Source organism: Schistocerca americana, chromosome 8 (genome assembly GCF_021461395.2).
Source record: "Schistocerca americana isolate TAMUIC-IGC-003095 chromosome 8, iqSchAmer2.1, whole genome shotgun sequence".
NCBI classification, from domain to species: Eukaryota; Metazoa; Arthropoda; class Insecta; order Orthoptera; family Acrididae; genus Schistocerca; species Schistocerca americana.
In genome coordinates, this window is record NC_060126.1 from 69,888,738 (window position 1) to 69,906,126 (window position 17,389).

Here is a 17,389-nt window from a genome sequence, read left to right on the forward strand (position 1 = left end):
CGTGTGTATGCGTCCAGAAATACGTCTCCTCCACGCAACTTTAGGGCCGAATCTGGCGCCAACGCTGAACTCTGTCCGCCACCACGATCCCGCTTACTCACTCCCAAAGCGCGTAAGTCATACTAGGCAAACATCGCTTTCAGTCTCGAGTGCAACTAGCAAAACTGTAATTAGTAATAACTGGAAACAAACACACGTTGACGCAAAGTAGCCTAGGTGGTAATAAACGGCAAATACGGCCTTACCTCGCAAAAGCTATGCTGTGCCTTTCACCGTCGTGGAGAGAAAATGAGATGGCTGAGTTGAGGATAGAACGTACGCCCTTAAGATAATGACATGCGCAGCCCACTGCGCCACCGAGGCATACAGGAATACTCGCCACCGCAGCCTCACTAAGAAGTTCTAATTTCAGAATTGTTTTCCCACCATGCCGTACATGAAAGGGTGGATTTCTCGGCGGAAGTCAATGCTGCGTCTAGTTACAGTGCATCGCCCTGGAAGCAACGTGGCACCGCGTTCCGATGTGCCGGCGGGCAGAGCGCCTGCAGCAGGGTCGCTTGATCCTCTGGTGGCAGCAGGGGCGACAACGCACCGCGACACAGGAAGCCTGCAGCGCAATGCGGTGGTGGTGTAACGGTCAGCATGGTTGCTTCCCAAGCAGTTGATCCGTGTTCGATTCCCGGCCACCGCAGGAGGATTGTCATTTTTGCGTAGCGCAATAGTGTGTGTTCTAGACCATGCGAACCTCGAAATTGCCACGTGTCGCGGCACAGGTAGTATCTCCTCGTCTCCTGCCTCGTTCCAGCTAAGTGGATTAATTTCACTTCATCGTGTGTCGACTTGGCCCGACTTTGCTCGACTGCCGCTCGCTGCCGCTCGGCGGTGGGGCCGATATGACAGGAGAAGTACGACAATCGGCTGCGAGAAATAAAGTAATCAAGAGTACTTTTCCTTTTCAATACGAAAAGCTAAACTTTCATTTACAAATTTCGGAAATCTCACTGCTTCGCACAGTGTTATCTACACATTTGAGAAATTATCTGTTGATTCGTACGGTTCTGTTATTGCCAAAGTCGTTCTTGCACTTTCCTTGCGCTCTTTTTGCAAACAGCCTCATTAAATTGTCGATCATATGTTCGTTAACGTAATTTAAATTGCTTAGGGAGGCATCATAGCACGTCAACACTGTAGCATAAAAGGAGGAGGGTGGGGGTTGAAATGGAAGGGTCCAATAGCACGCAGAGTTCCCGGACGATCACCCATCCACTCACTAACCACGCAAACGTCTGCTTAACTTCATTAATTGAAAGTGAGCTGGCCGTTGGCAACCCCTTAGCGAAACGTTCAGACTTCTAGCTGGATGTGCACATCATTTAGAATCTGCCTGGCAGAGTCTCGCAGGAGGCAGCATTTCCTATTAGGGGAGAAAATGGAATGGCCCGTGGAGGGAAGGAACCCATGACCTACGCGTTACTAGCACGACGCTACAGCCCACTGAGCTAACGGGCAATGCAACAGTGTCGCATCAGCAGTCCAAAACCGCAAAACCGTCTCCTCTCCCTTCAAAACGGCCCCGCCATTAACGTGAGGATGTATCTCTTTTCCTTGACTTTCTCTCACCTTATACTTGGAACCCAGAGCAGCAACTCCACGAAGACGAAAAACGGACGTGAGAAGTTTTCTCATCTCAGCCCCGAGAATTCACGTTCAGGTACCGGGAATCGAACCCGGGCCTCCTGGGTGAAAGCCAGGTATCCTAGCCACTAGACCATACCGGACACACCTCAACGATCCACTACGTGTGTATGCGTCCAGAAATACGTCTCCTCCACGCAACTTTAGGGCCGAATCTGGCGCCAACGCTGAACTCTGTCCGCCACCACGATCCCGCTTACTCACTCCCAAAGCGCGCAAGTCATACTAGGCAAACATCGCTTTCAGTCTCGAGTGCAACTAGCAAAACTGTAATTAGTAATAACTGGAAACAAACACACGTTGACGCAAAGTAGCCTAGGTGGTAATAAACGGCAAATACGGCCTTACCTCGCAAAAGCTATGCTGTGCCTTTCACCGTCGTGGAGAGAAAATGAGATGGCTGAGTTGAGGATAGAACGTACGCCCTTAAGATAATGACATGCGCAGCCCACTGCGCCACCGAGGCATACAGGAATACTCGCCACCGCAGCCTCACTAAGAAGTTCTAATTTCAGAATTGTTTTCCCACCATGCCGTACATGAAAGGGTGGATTTCTCGGCGGAAGTCAATGCTGCGTCTAGTTACAGTGCATCGCCCTGGAAGCAACGTGGCACCGCGTTCCGATGTGCCGGCGGGCAGAGCGCCTGCAGCAGGGTCGCTTGATCCTCTGGTGGCAGCAGGGGCGACAACGCACCGCGACACAGGAAGCCTGCAGCGCAATGCGGTGGTGGTGTAACGGTCAGCATGGTTGCTTCCCAAGCAGTTGATCCGTGTTCGATTCCCGGCCACCGCAGGAGGATTGTCATTTTTGCGTAGCGCAATAGTGTGTGTTCTAGACCATGCGAACCTCGAAATTGCCACGTGTCGCGGCACAGGTAGTATCTCCTCGTCTCCTGCCTCGTTCCAGCTAAGTGGATTAATTTCACTTCATCGTGTGTCGACTTGGCCCGACTTTGCTCGACTGCCGCTCGCTGCCGCTCGGCGGTGGGGCCGATATGACAGGAGAAGTACGACAATCGGCTGCGAGAAATAAAGTAATCAAGAGTACTTTTCCTTTTCAATACGAAAAGCTAAACTTTCATTTACAAATTTCGGAAATCTCACTGCTTCGCACAGTGTTATCTACACATTTGAGAAATTATCTGTTGATTCGTACGGTTCTGTTATTGCCAAAGTCGTTCTTGCACTTTCCTTGCGCTCTTTTTGCAAACAGCCTCATTAAATTGTGGATCATATGTTCGTTAACGTAATTTAAATTGCTTAGGGAGGCATCATAGCACGTCAACACTGTAGCATAAAAGGAGGAGGGTGGGGGTTGAAATGGAAGGGTCCAATAGCACGCAGAGTTCCCGGACGATCACCCATCCACTCACTAACCACGCAAACGTCTGCTTAACTTCATTAATTGAAAGTGAGCTGGCCGTTGGCAACCCCTTAGCGAAACGTTCAGACTTCTAGCTGGATGTGCACATCATTTAGAATCTGCCTGGCAGAGTCTCGCAGGAGGCAGCATTTCCTATTAGGGGAGAAAATGGAATGGCCCGTGGAGGGAAGGAACCCATGACCTACGCGTTACTAGCACGACGCTACAGCCCACTGAGCTAACGGGCAATGCAACAGTGTCGCATCAGCAGTCCAAAACCGCAAAACCGTCTCCTCTCCCTTCAAAACGGCCCCGCCATTAACGTGAGGATGTATCTCTTTTCCTTGACTTTCTCTCACCTTATACTTGGAACCCAGAGCAGCAACTCCACGAAGACGAAAAACGGACGTGAGAAGTTTTCTCATCTCAGCCCCGAGAATTCACGTTCAGGTACCGGGAATCGAACCCGGGCCTCCTGGGTGAAAGCCAGGTATCCTAGCCACTAGACCATACCGGACACACCTCAACGATCCACTACGTGTGTATGCGTCCAGAAATACGTCTCCTCCACGCAACTTTAGGGCCGAATCTGGCGCCAACGCTGAACTCTGTCCGCCACCACGATCCCGCTTACTCACTCCCAAAGCGCGCAAGTCATACTAGGCAAACATCGCTTTCAGTCTCGAGTGCAACTAGCAAAACTGTAATTAGTAATAACTGGAAACAAACACACGTTGACGCAAAGTAGCCTAGGTGGTAATAAACGGCAAATACGGCCTTACCTCGCAAAAGCTATGCTGTGCCTTTCACCGTCGTGGAGAGAAAATGAGATGGCTGAGTTGAGGATAGAACGTACGCCCTTAAGATAATGACATGCGCAGCCCACTGCGCCACCGAGGCATACAGGAATACTCGCCACCGCAGCCTCACTAAGAAGTTCTAATTTCAGAATTGTTTTCCCACCATGCCGTACATGAAAGGGTGGATTTCTCGGCGGAAGTCAATGCTGCGTCTAGTTACAGTGCATCGCCCTGGAAGCAACGTGGCACCGCGTTCCGATGTGCCGGCGGGCAGAGCGCCTGCAGCAGGGTCGCTTGATCCTCTGGTGGCAGCAGGGGCGACAACGCACCGCGACACAGGAAGCCTGCAGCGCAATGCGGTGGTGGTGTAACGGTCAGCATGGTTGCTTCCCAAGCAGTTGATCCGTGTTCGATTCCCGGCCACCGCAGGAGGATTGTCATTTTTGCGTAGCGCAATAGTGTGTGTTCTAGACCATGCGAACCTCGAAATTGCCACGTGTCGCGGCACAGGTAGTATCTCCTCGTCTCCTGCCTCGTTCCAGCTAAGTGGATTAATTTCACTTCATCGTGTGTCGACTTGGCCCGACTTTGCTCGACTGCCGCTCGCTGCCGCTCGGCGGTGGGGCCGATATGACAGGAGAAGTACGACAATCGGCTGCGAGAAATAAAGTAATCAAGAGTACTTTTCCTTTTCAATACGAAAAGCTAAACTTTCATTTACAAATTTCGGAAATCTCACTGCTTCGCACAGTGTTATCTACACATTTGAGAAATTATCTGTTGATTCGTACGGTTCTGTTATTGCCAAAGTCGTTCTTGCACTTTCCTTGCGCTCTTTTTGCAAACAGCCTCATTAAATTGTGGATCATATGTTCGTTAACGTAATTTAAATTGCTTAGGGAGGCATCATAGCACGTCAACACTGTAGCATAAAAGGAGGAGGGTGGGGGTTGAAATGGAAGGGTCCAATAGCACGCAGAGTTCCCGGACGATCACCCATCCACTCACTAACCACGCAAACGTCTGCTTAACTTCATTAATTGAAAGTGAGCTGGCCGTTGGCAACCCCTTAGCGAAACGTTCAGACTTCTAGCTGGATGTGCACATCATTTAGAATCTGCCTGGCAGAGTCTCGCAGGAGGCAGCATTTCCTATTAGGGGAGAAAATGGAATGGCCCGTGGAGGGAAGGAACCCATGACCTACGCGTTACTAGCACGACGCTACAGCCCACTGAGCTAACGGGCAATGCAACAGTGTCGCATCAGCAGTCCAAAACCGCAAAACCGTCTCCTCTCCCTTCAAAACGGCCCCGCCATTAACGTGAGGATGTATCTCTTTTCCTTGACTTTCTCTCACCTTATACTTGGAACCCAGAGCAGCAACTCCACGAAGACGAAAAACGGACGTGAGAAGTTTTCTCATCTCAGCCCCGAGAATTCACGTTCAGGTACCGGGAATCGAACCCGGGCCTCCTGGGTGAAAGCCAGGTATCCTAGCCACTAGACCATACCGGACACACCTCAACGATCCACTACGTGTGTATGCGTCCAGAAATACGTCTCCTCCACGCAACTTTAGGGCCGAATCTGGCGCCAACGCTGAACTCTGTCCGCCACCACGATCCCGCTTACTCACTCCCAAAGCGCGCAAGTCATACTAGGCAAACATCGCTTTCAGTCTCGAGTGCAACTAGCAAAACTGTAATTAGTAATAACTGGAAACAAACACACGTTGACGCAAAGTAGCCTAGGTGGTAATAAACGGCAAATACGGCCTTACCTCGCAAAAGCTATGCTGTGCCTTTCACCGTCGTGGAGAGAAAATGAGATGGCTGAGTTGAGGATAGAACGTACGCCCTTAAGATAATGACATGCGCAGCCCACTGCGCCACCGAGGCATACAGGAATACTCGCCACCGCAGCCTCACTAAGAAGTTCTAATTTCAGAATTGTTTTCCCACCATGCCGTACATGAAAGGGTGGATTTCTCGGCGGAAGTCAATGCTGCGTCTAGTTACAGTGCATCGCCCTGGAAGCAACGTGGCACCGCGTTCCGATGTGCCGGCGGGCAGAGCGCCTGCAGCAGGGTCGCTTGATCCTCTGGTGGCAGCAGGGGCGACAACGCACCGCGACACAGGAAGCCTGCAGCGCAATGCGGTGGTGGTGTAACGGTCAGCATGGTTGCTTCCCAAGCAGTTGATCCGTGTTCGATTCCCGGCCACCGCAGGAGGATTGTCATTTTTGCGTAGCGCAATAGTGTGTGTTCTAGACCATGCGAACCTCGAAATTGCCACGTGTCGCGGCACAGGTAGTATCTCCTCGTCTCCTGCCTCGTTCCAGCTAAGTGGATTAATTTCACTTCATCGTGTGTCGACTTGGCCCGACTTTGCTCGACTGCCGCTCGCTGCCGCTCGGCGGTGGGGCCGATATGACAGGAGAAGTACGACAATCGGCTGCGAGAAATAAAGTAATCAAGAGTACTTTTCCTTTTCAATACGAAAAGCTAAACTTTCATTTACAAATTTCGGAAATCTCACTGCTTCGCACAGTGTTATCTACACATTTGAGAAATTATCTGTTGATTCGTACGGTTCTGTTATTGCCAAAGTCGTTCTTGCACTTTCCTTGCGCTCTTTTTGCAAACAGCCTCATTAAATTGTCGATCATATGTTCGTTAACGTAATTTAAATTGCTTAGGGAGGCATCATAGCACGTCAACACTGTAGCATAAAAGGAGGAGGGTGGGGGTTGAAATGGAAGGGTCCAATAGCACGCAGAGTTCCCGGACGATCACCCATCCACTCACTAACCACGCAAACGTCTGCTTAACTTCATTAATTGAAAGTGAGCTGGCCGTTGGCAACCCCTTAGCGAAACGTTCAGACTTCTAGCTGGATGTGCACATCATTTAGAATCTGCCTGGCAGAGTCTCGCAGGAGGCAGCATTTCCTATTAGGGGAGAAAATGGAATGGCCCGTGGAGGGAAGGAACCCATGACCTACGCGTTACTAGCACGACGCTACAGCCCACTGAGCTAACGGGCAATGCAACAGTGTCGCATCAGCAGTCCAAAACCGCAAAACCGTCTCCTCTCCCTTCAAAACGGCCCCGCCATTAACGTGAGGATGTATCTCTTTTCCTTGACTTTCTCTCACCTTATACTTGGAACCCAGAGCAGCAACTCCACGAAGACGAAAAACGGACGTGAGAAGTTTTCTCATCTCAGCCCCGAGAATTCACGTTCAGGTACCGGGAATCGAACCCGGGCCTCCTGGGTGAAAGCCAGGTATCCTAGCCACTAGACCATACCGGACACACCTCAACGATCCACTACGTGTGTATGCGTCCAGAAATACGTCTCCTCCACGCAACTTTAGGGCCGAATCTGGCGCCAACGCTGAACTCTGTCCGCCACCACGATCCCGCTTACTCACTCCCAAAGCGCGTAAGTCATACTAGGCAAACATCGCTTTCAGTCTCGAGTGCAACTAGCAAAACTGTAATTAGTAATAACTGGAAACAAACACACGTTGACGCAAAGTAGCCTAGGTGGTAATAAACGGCAAATACGGCCTTACCTCGCAAAAGCTATGCTGTGCCTTTCACCGTCGTGGAGAGAAAATGAGATGGCTGAGTTGAGGATAGAACGTACGCCCTTAAGATAATGACATGCGCAGCCCACTGCGCCACCGAGGCATACAGGAATACTCGCCACCGCAGCCTCACTAAGAAGTTCTAATTTCAGAATTGTTTTCCCACCATGCCGTACATGAAAGGGTGGATTTCTCGGCGGAAGTCAATGCTGCGTCTAGTTACAGTGCATCGCCCTGGAAGCAACGTGGCACCGCGTTCCGATGTGCCGGCGGGCAGAGCGCCTGCAGCAGGGTCGCTTGATCCTCTGGTGGCAGCAGGGGCGACAACGCACCGCGACACAGGAAGCCTGCAGCGCAATGCGGTGGTGGTGTAACGGTCAGCATGGTTGCTTCCCAAGCAGTTGATCCGTGTTGGATTCCCGGCCACCGCAGGAGGATTGTCATTTTTGCGTAGCGCAATAGTGTGTGTTCTAGACCATGCGAACCTCGAAATTGCCACGTGTCGCGGCACAGGTAGTATCTCCTCGTCTCCTGCCTCGTTCCAGCTAAGTGGATTAATTTCACTTCATCGTGTGTCGACTTGGCCCGACTTTGCTCGACTGCCGCTCGCTGCCGCTCGGCGGTGGGGCCGATATGACAGGAGAAGTACGACAATCGGCTGCGAGAAATAAAGTAATCAAGAGTACTTTTCCTTTTCAATACGAAAAGCTAAACTTTCATTTACAAATTTCGGAAATCTCACTGCTTCGCACAGTGTTATCTACACATTTGAGAAATTATCTGTTGATTCGTACGGTTCTGTTATTGCCAAAGTCGTTCTTGCACTTTCCTTGCGCTCTTTTTGCAAACAGCCTCATTAAATTGTCGATCATATGTTCGTTAACGTAATTTAAATTGCTTAGGGAGGCATCATAGCACGTCAACACTGTAGCATAAAAGGAGGAGGGTGGGGGTTGAAATGGAAGGGTCCAATAGCACGCAGAGTTCCCGGACGATCACCCATCCACTCACTAACCACGCAAACGTCTGCTTAACTTCATTAATTGAAAGTGAGCTGGCCGTTGGCAACCCCTTAGCGAAACGTTCAGACTTCTAGCTGGATGTGCACATCATTTAGAATCTGCCTGGCAGAGTCTCGCAGGAGGCAGCATTTCCTATTAGGGGAGAAAATGGAATGGCCCGTGGAGGGAAGGAACCCATGACCTACGCGTTACTAGCACGACGCTACAGCCCACTGAGCTAACGGGCAATGCAACAGTGTCGCATCAGCAGTCCAAAACCGCAAAACCGTCTCCTCTCCCTTCAAAACGGCCCCGCCATTAACGTGAGGATGTATCTCTTTTCCTTGACTTTCTCTCACCTTATACTTGGAACCCAGAGCAGCAACTCCACGAAGACGAAAAACGGACGTGAGAAGTTTTCTCATCTCAGCCCCGAGAATTCACGTTCAGGTACCGGGAATCGAACCCGGGCCTCCTGGGTGAAAGCCAGGTATCCTAGCCACTAGACCATACCGGACACACCTCAACGATCCACTACGTGTGTATGCGTCCAGAAATACGTCTCCTCCACGCAACTTTAGGGCCGAATCTGGCGCCAACGCTGAACTCTGTCCGCCACCACGATCCCGCTTACTCACTCCCAAAGCGCGCAAGTCATACTAGGCAAACATCGCTTTCAGTCTCGAGTGCAACTAGCAAAACTGTAATTAGTAATAACTGGAAACAAACACACGTTGACGCAAAGTAGCCTAGGTGGTAATAAACGGCAAATACGGCCTTACCTCGCAAAAGCTATGCTGTGCCTTTCACCGTCGTGGAGAGAAAATGAGATGGCTGAGTTGAGGATAGAACGTACGCCCTTAAGATAATGACATGCGCAGCCCACTGCGCCACCGAGGCATACAGGAATACTCGCCACCGCAGCCTCACTAAGAAGTTCTAATTTCAGAATTGTTTTCCCACCATGCCGTACATGAAAGGGTGGATTTCTCGGCGGAAGTCAATGCTGCGTCTAGTTACAGTGCATCGCCCTGGAAGCAACGTGGCACCGCGTTCCGATGTGCCGGCGGGCAGAGCGCCTGCAGCAGGGTCGCTTGATCCTCTGGTGGCAGCAGGGGCGACAACGCACCGCGACACAGGAAGCCTGCAGCGCAATGCGGTGGTGGTGTAACGGTCAGCATGGTTGCTTCCCAAGCAGTTGATCCGTGTTCGATTCCCGGCCACCGCAGGAGGATTGTCATTTTTGCGTAGCGCAATAGTGTGTGTTCTAGACCATGCGAACCTCGAAATTGCCACGTGTCGCGGCACAGGTAGTATCTCCTCGTCTCCTGCCTCGTTCCAGCTAAGTGGATTAATTTCACTTCATCGTGTGTCGACTTGGCCCGACTTTGCTCGACTGCCGCTCGCTGCCGCTCGGCGGTGGGGCCGATATGACAGGAGAAGTACGACAATCGGCTGCGAGAAATAAAGTAATCAAGAGTACTTTTCCTTTTCAATACGAAAAGCTAAACTTTCATTTACAAATTTCGGAAATCTCACTGCTTCGCACAGTGTTATCTACACATTTGAGAAATTATCTGTTGATTCGTACGGTTCTGTTATTGCCAAAGTCGTTCTTGCACTTTCCTTGCGCTCTTTTTGCAAACAGCCTCATTAAATTGTCGATCATATGTTCGTTAACGTAATTTAAATTGCTTAGGGAGGCATCATAGCACGTCAACACTGTAGCATAAAAGGAGGAGGGTGGGGGTTGAAATGGAAGGGTCCAATAGCACGCAGAGTTCCCGGACGATCACCCATCCACTCACTAACCACGCAAACGTCTGCTTAACTTCATTAATTGAAAGTGAGCTGGCCGTTGGCAACCCCTTAGCGAAACGTTCAGACTTCTAGCTGGATGTGCACATCATTTAGAATCTGCCTGGCAGAGTCTCGCAGGAGGCAGCATTTCCTATTAGGGGAGAAAATGGAATGGCCCGTGGAGGGAAGGAACCCATGACCTACGCGTTACTAGCACGACGCTACAGCCCACTGAGCTAACGGGCAATGCAACAGTGTCGCATCAGCAGTCCAAAACCGCAAAACCGTCTCCTCTCCCTTCAAAACGGCCCCGCCATTAACGTGAGGATGTATCTCTTTTCCTTGACTTTCTCTCACCTTATACTTGGAACCCAGAGCAGCAACTCCACGAAGACGAAAAACGGACGTGAGAAGTTTTCTCATCTCAGCCCCGAGAATTCACGTTCAGGTACCGGGAATCGAACCCGGGCCTCCTGGGTGAAAGCCAGGTATCCTAGCCACTAGACCATACCGGACACACCTCAACGATCCACTACGTGTGTATGCGTCCAGAAATACGTCTCCTCCACGCAACTTTAGGGCCGAATCTGGCGCCAACGCTGAACTCTGTCCGCCACCACGATCCCGCTTACTCACTCCCAAAGCGCGCAAGTCATACTAGGCAAACATCGCTTTCAGTCTCGAGTGCAACTAGCAAAACTGTAATTAGTAATAACTGGAAACAAACACACGTTGACGCAAAGTAGCCTAGGTGGTAATAAACGGCAAATACGGCCTTACCTCGCAAAAGCTATGCTGTGCCTTTCACCGTCGTGGAGAGAAAATGAGATGGCTGAGTTGAGGATAGAACGTACGCCCTTAAGATAATGACATGCGCAGCCCACTGCGCCACCGAGGCATACAGGAATACTCGCCACCGCAGCCTCACTAAGAAGTTCTAATTTCAGAATTGTTTTCCCACCATGCCGTACATGAAAGGGTGGATTTCTCGGCGGAAGTCAATGCTGCGTCTAGTTACAGTGCATCGCCCTGGAAGCAACGTGGCACCGCGTTCCGATGTGCCGGCGGGCAGAGCGCCTGCAGCAGGGTCGCTTGATCCTCTGGTGGCAGCAGGGGCGACAACGCACCGCGACACAGGAAGCCTGCAGCGCAATGCGGTGGTGGTGTAACGGTCAGCATGGTTGCTTCCCAAGCAGTTGATCCGTGTTCGATTCCCGGCCACCGCAGGAGGATTGTCATTTTTGCGTAGCGCAATAGTGTGTGTTCTAGACCATGCGAACCTCGAAATTGCCACGTGTCGCGGCACAGGTAGTATCTCCTCGTCTCCTGCCTCGTTCCAGCTAAGTGGATTAATTTCACTTCATCGTGTGTCGACTTGGCCCGACTTTGCTCGACTGCCGCTCGCTGCCGCTCGGCGGTGGGGCCGATATGACAGGAGAAGTACGACAATCGGCTGCGAGAAATAAAGTAATCAAGAGTACTTTTCCTTTTCAATACGAAAAGCTAAACTTTCATTTACAAATTTCGGAAATCTCACTGCTTCGCACAGTGTTATCTACACATTTGAGAAATTATCTGTTGATTCGTACGGTTCTGTTATTGCCAAAGTCGTTCTTGCACTTTCCTTGCGCTCTTTTTGCAAACAGCCTCATTAAATTGTGGATCATATGTTCGTTAACGTAATTTAAATTGCTTAGGGAGGCATCATAGCACGTCAACACTGTAGCATAAAAGGAGGAGGGTGGGGGTTGAAATGGAAGGGTCCAATAGCACGCAGAGTTCCCGGACGATCACCCATCCACTCACTAACCACGCAAACGTCTGCTTAACTTCATTAATTGAAAGTGAGCTGGCCGTTGGCAACCCCTTAGCGAAACGTTCAGACTTCTAGCTGGATGTGCACATCATTTAGAATCTGCCTGGCAGAGTCTCGCAGGAGGCAGCATTTCCTATTAGGGGAGAAAATGGAATGGCCCGTGGAGGGAAGGAACCCATGACCTACGCGTTACTAGCACGACGCTACAGCCCACTGAGCTAACGGGCAATGCAACAGTGTCGCATCAGCAGTCCAAAACCGCAAAACCGTCTCCTCTCCCTTCAAAACGGCCCCGCCATTAACGTGAGGATGTATCTCTTTTCCTTGACTTTCTCTCACCTTATACTTGGAACCCAGAGCAGCAACTCCACGAAGACGAAAAACGGACGTGAGAAGTTTTCTCATCTCAGCCCCGAGAATTCACGTTCAGGTACCGGGAATCGAACCCGGGCCTCCTGGGTGAAAGCCAGGTATCCTAGCCACTAGACCATACCGGACACACCTCAACGATCCACTACGTGTGTATGCGTCCAGAAATACGTCTCCTCCACGCAACTTTAGGGCCGAATCTGGCGCCAACGCTGAACTCTGTCCGCCACCACGATCCCGCTTACTCACTCCCAAAGCGCGCAAGTCATACTAGGCAAACATCGCTTTCAGTCTCGAGTGCAACTAGCAAAACTGTAATTAGTAATAACTGGAAACAAACACACGTTGACGCAAAGTAGCCTGGGTGGTAATAAACGGCAAATACGGCCTTACCTCGCAAAAGCTATGCTGTGCCTTTCACCGTCGTGGAGAGAAAATGAGATGGCTGAGTTGAGGATAGAACGTACGCCCTTAAGATAATGACATGCGCAGCCCACTGCGCCACCGAGGCATACAGGAATACTCGCCACCGCAGCCTCACTAAGAAGTTCTAATTTCAGAATTGTTTTCCCACCATGCCGTACATGAAAGGGTGGATTTCTCGGCGGAAGTCAATGCTGCGTCTAGTTACAGTGCATCGCCCTGGAAGCAACGTGGCACCGCGTTCCGATGTGCCGGCGGGCAGAGCGCCTGCAGCAGGGTCGCTTGATCCTCTGGTGGCAGCAGGGGCGACAACGCACCGCGACACAGGAAGCCTGCAGCGCAATGCGGTGGTGGTGTAACGGTCAGCATGGTTGCTTCCCAAGCAGTTGATCCGTGTTCGATTCCCGGCCACCGCAGGAGGATTGTCATTTTTGCGTAGCGCAATAGTGTGTGTTCTAGACCATGCGATCCTCGAAATTGCCACGTGTCGCGGCACAGGTAGTATCTCCTCGTCTCCTGCCTCGTTCCAGCTAAGTGGATTAATTTCACTTCATCGTGTGTCGACTTGGCCCGACTTTGCTCGACTGCCGCTCGCTGCCGCTCGGCGGTGGGGCCGATATGACAGGAGAAGTACGACAATCGGCTGCGAGAAATAAAGTAATCAAGAGTACTTTTCCTTTTCAATACGAAAAGTTAAACTTTCATTTACAAATTTCGGAAATCTCACTGCTTCGCACAGTGTTATCTACACATTTGAGAAATTATCTGTTGATTCGTACGGTTCTGTTATTGCCAAAGTCGTTCTTGCACTTTCCTTGCGCTCTTTTTGCAAACAGCCTCATTAAATTGTGGATCATATGTTCGTTAACGTAATTTAAATTGCTTAGGGAGGCATCATAGCACGTCAACACTGTAGCATAAAAGGAGGAGGGTGGGGGTTGAAATGGAAGGGTCCAATAGCACGCAGAGTTCCCGGACGATCACCCATCCACTCACTAACCACGCAAACGTCTGCTTAACTTCATTAATTGAAAGTGAGCTGGCCGTTGGCAACCCCTTAGCGAAACGTTCAGACTTCTAGCTGGATGTGCACATCATTTAGAATCTGCCTGGCAGAGTCTCGCAGGAGGCAGCATTTCCTATTAGGGGAGAAAATGGAATGGCCCGTGGAGGGAAGGAACCCATGACCTACGCGTTACTAGCACGACGCTACAGCCCACTGAGCTAACGGGCAATGCAACAGTGTCGCATCAGCAGTCCAAAACCGCAAAACCGTCTCCTCTCCCTTCAAAACGGCCCCGCCATTAACGTGAGGATGTATCTCTTTTCCTTGACTTTCTCTCACCTTATACTTGGAACCAAGAGCAGCAGCTCCACGAAGACGAAAAACGGCCGTGAGAAGTTTTCTCATCTCAGCCCCGAGAATTCACGTTCAGGTACCGGGAATCGAACCCGGGCCTCCTGGGTGAAAGCCAGGTATCCTAGCCACTAGACCATACCGGACACACCTCAACGATCCACTACGTGTGTATGCGTCCAGAAATACGTCTCCTCCACGCAACTTTAGGGCCGAATCTGGCGCCAACGCTGAACTCTGTCCGCCACCACGATCCCGCTTACTCACTCCCAAAGCGCGCAAGTCATACTAGGCAAACATCGCTTTCAGTCTCGAGTGCAACTAGCAAAACTGTAATTAGTAATAACTGGAAACAAACACACGTTGACGCAAAGTAGCCTAGGTGGTAATAAACGGCAAATGCGGCCTTACCTCGCAAAAGCTATGCTGTGCCTTTCAACGTCGTGGAGAGAAAATGAGATGGCTGAGTTGAGGATAGAACGTACGCTCTTAAGATAATGACATGCGCAGCCCACTGCGCCACCGAGGCACACAGGAATACTCGCCACCGCAGCCTCACTAAGAAGTTCTAATTTCAGAATTGTTTTCCCACCATGCCGTACATGAAAGGGTGGATTTCTCGGCGGAAGTCAATGCTGCGTCTAGTTACAGTGCATCGCCCTGGAAGCAACGTGGCACCGCGTTCCGATGTGCCGGCGGGCAGAGCGCCTGCAGCAGGGTCGCTTGATCCTCTGGTGGCAGCAGTGGCGACAACGCACCGCGACACAGGAAGCCTGCAGCGCAATGCGGTGCTGGTGTAACGGTCAGCATGGTTGCTTCCCAAGCAGTTGATCCGTGTTCGATTCCCGGCCACCGCAGGAGGATTGTCATTTTTGCGTAGCGCAATAGTGTGTGTTCTAGACCATGCGATCCTCGAAATTGCCACGTGTCGCGGCACAGGTAGTATCTCCTCGTCTCCTGCCTCGTTCCAGCTAAGTGGATTAATTTCACTTCATCGTGTGTCGACTTGGCCCGACTTTGCTCGACTGCCGCTCGCTGCCGCTCGGCGGTGGGGCCGATATGACAGGAGAAGTACGACAATCGGCTGCGAGAAATAAAGTAATCAAGAGTACTTTTCCTTTTCAATACGAAAAGCTAAACTTTCATTTACAAATTTCGGAAATCTCACTGCTTCGCACAGTGTTATCTACACATTTGAGAAATTATCTGTTGATTCGTACGGTTCTGTTATTGCCAAAGTCGTTCTTGCACTTTCCTTGCGCTCTTTTTGCAAACAGCCTCATTAAATTGTGGATCATATGTTCGTTAACGTAATTTAAATTGCTTAGGGAGGCATCATAGCACGTCAACAGTGTAGCATAAAAGGAGGAGGGTGGGGGTTGAAATGGAAGGGTCCAATAGCACGCAGAGTTCCCGGACGATCACCCATCCACTCACTAACCACGCAAACGTCTGCTTAACTTCATTAATTGAAAGTGAGCTGGCCGTTGGCAACCCCTTAGCGAAACGTTCAGACTTCTAGCTGGATGTGCACATCATTTAGAATCTGCCTGGCAGAGTCTCGCAGGAGGCAGCATTTCCTATTAGGGGAGAAAATGGAATGGCCCGTGGAGGGAAGGAACCCATGACCTACGCGTTACTAGCACGACGCTACAGCCCACTGAGCTAACGGGCAATGCAACAGTGTCGCATCAGCAGTCCAAAACCGCAAAACCGTCTCCTCTCCCTTCAAAACGGCCCCGCCATTAACGTGAGGATGTATCTCTTTTCCTTGACTTTCTCTCACCTTATACTTGGAACCCAGAGCAGCAGCTCCACGAAGACGAAAAACGGCCGTGAGAAGTTTTCTCATCTCAGCCCCGAGAATTCACGTTCAGGTACCGGGAATCGAACCCGGGCCTCCTGGGTGAAAGCCAGGTATCCTAGCCACTAGACCATACCGGACACACCTCAACGATCCACTACGTGTGTATGCGTCCAGAAATACGTCTCCTCCACGCAACTTTAGGGCCGAATCTGGCGCCAACGCTGAACTCTGTCCGCCACCACGATCCCGCTTACTCACTCCCAAAGCGCGCAAGTCATACTAGGCAAACATCGCTTTCAGTCTCGAGTGCAACTAGCAAAACTGTAATTAGTAATAACTGGAAACAAACACACGTTGACGCAAAGTAGCCTAGGTGGTAATAAACGGCAAATGCGGCCTTACCTCGCAAAAGCTATGCTGTGCCTTTCAACGTCGTGGAGAGAAAATGAGATGGCTGAGTTGAGGATAGAACGTACGCCCTTAAGATAATGACATGCGCAGCCCACTGCGCCACCGAGGCATACAGGAATACTCGCCACCGCAGCCTCACTAAGAAGTTCTAATTTCAGAATTGTTTTCCCACCATGCCGTACATGAAAGGGTGGATTTCTCGGCGGAAGTCAATGCTGCGTCTAGTTACAGTGCATCGCCCTGGAAGCAACGTGGCACCGCGTTCCGATGTGCCGGCGGGCAGAGCGCCTGCAGCAGGGTCGCTTGATCCTCTGGTGGCAGCAGGGGCGACAACGCACCGCGACACAGGAAGCCTGCAGCGCAATGCGGTGCTGGTGTAACGGTCAGCATGGTTGCTTCCCAAGCAGTTGATCCGTGTTCGATTCCCGGCCACCGCAGGAGGATTGTCATTTTTGCGTAGCGCAATAGTGTGTGTTCTAGACCATGCGATCCTCGAAATTGCCACGTGTCGCGGCACAGGTAGTATCTCCTCGTCTCCTGCCTCGTTCCAGCTAAGTGGATTAATTTCACCTCATCGTGTGTCGACTTGGCCCGACTTTGCTCGACTGCCGCTCGCTGCCGCTCGGCGGTGGGGCCGATATGACAGGAGAAGTACGACAATCGGCTGCGAGAAATAAAGTAATCAAGAGTACTTTTCCTTTTCAATACGAAAAGTTAAACTTTCATTTACAAATTTCGGAAATCTCACTGCTTCGCACAGTGTTATCTACACATTTGAGAAATTATCTGTTGATTCGTACGGTTCTGTTATTGCCAAAGTCGTTCTTGCACTTTCCTTGCGCTCTTTTTGCAAACAGCCTCATTAAATTGTCGATCATATGTTCGTTAACGTAATTTAAATTGCTTAGGGAGGCATCATAGCACGTCAACACTGTAGCATAAAAGGAGGAGGG

At 50.7% G+C, this 17,389-nt stretch overlaps 16 non-coding genes across 16 annotated transcripts; 7 read left to right on the plus strand and 9 right to left on the minus strand.

The window, feature by feature from the left end:
- The first annotated feature begins 619 nt into the window (after positions 1-619).
- Positions 620-691, plus strand: Trnag-ccc. The gene has a single exon. It is a non-coding gene; the product is annotated as a tRNA-Gly (tRNA).
- A 1,015-nt stretch (positions 692-1,706) lies between these two features.
- Trnae-uuc lies at positions 1,707-1,778 on the minus strand. The gene has a single exon. It is a non-coding gene; the product is annotated as a tRNA-Glu (tRNA).
- Positions 1,779-2,417: 639 nt separating this feature from the next.
- On the plus strand, positions 2,418-2,489 carry Trnag-ccc. Its single transcript has one exon. It is a non-coding gene; the product is annotated as a tRNA-Gly (tRNA).
- A 1,015-nt stretch (positions 2,490-3,504) lies between these two features.
- Positions 3,505-3,576, minus strand: Trnae-uuc. Its single transcript has one exon. It is a non-coding gene; the product is annotated as a tRNA-Glu (tRNA).
- A 639-nt stretch (positions 3,577-4,215) lies between these two features.
- On the plus strand, positions 4,216-4,287 carry Trnag-ccc. The gene has a single exon. It is a non-coding gene; the product is annotated as a tRNA-Gly (tRNA).
- A 1,015-nt stretch (positions 4,288-5,302) lies between these two features.
- Trnae-uuc lies at positions 5,303-5,374 on the minus strand. The gene has a single exon. It is a non-coding gene; the product is annotated as a tRNA-Glu (tRNA).
- A 639-nt stretch (positions 5,375-6,013) lies between these two features.
- On the plus strand, positions 6,014-6,085 carry Trnag-ccc. Its single transcript has one exon. It is a non-coding gene; the product is annotated as a tRNA-Gly (tRNA).
- A 1,015-nt stretch (positions 6,086-7,100) lies between these two features.
- Positions 7,101-7,172, minus strand: Trnae-uuc. Its single transcript has one exon. It is a non-coding gene; the product is annotated as a tRNA-Glu (tRNA).
- Positions 7,173-8,898: 1,726 nt separating this feature from the next.
- On the minus strand, positions 8,899-8,970 carry Trnae-uuc. The gene has a single exon. It is a non-coding gene; the product is annotated as a tRNA-Glu (tRNA).
- Positions 8,971-9,609: 639 nt separating this feature from the next.
- Positions 9,610-9,681, plus strand: Trnag-ccc. The gene has a single exon. It is a non-coding gene; the product is annotated as a tRNA-Gly (tRNA).
- A 1,015-nt stretch (positions 9,682-10,696) lies between these two features.
- Trnae-uuc lies at positions 10,697-10,768 on the minus strand. The gene has a single exon. It is a non-coding gene; the product is annotated as a tRNA-Glu (tRNA).
- A 639-nt stretch (positions 10,769-11,407) lies between these two features.
- On the plus strand, positions 11,408-11,479 carry Trnag-ccc. Its single transcript has one exon. It is a non-coding gene; the product is annotated as a tRNA-Gly (tRNA).
- A 1,015-nt stretch (positions 11,480-12,494) lies between these two features.
- Positions 12,495-12,566, minus strand: Trnae-uuc. Its single transcript has one exon. It is a non-coding gene; the product is annotated as a tRNA-Glu (tRNA).
- Positions 12,567-13,205: 639 nt separating this feature from the next.
- Positions 13,206-13,277, plus strand: Trnag-ccc. Its single transcript has one exon. It is a non-coding gene; the product is annotated as a tRNA-Gly (tRNA).
- A 1,015-nt stretch (positions 13,278-14,292) lies between these two features.
- Positions 14,293-14,364, minus strand: Trnae-uuc. The gene has a single exon. It is a non-coding gene; the product is annotated as a tRNA-Glu (tRNA).
- Positions 14,365-16,090: 1,726 nt separating this feature from the next.
- Trnae-uuc lies at positions 16,091-16,162 on the minus strand. The gene has a single exon. It is a non-coding gene; the product is annotated as a tRNA-Glu (tRNA).
- Between the last annotated feature and the right edge of the window lie 1,227 nt (positions 16,163-17,389).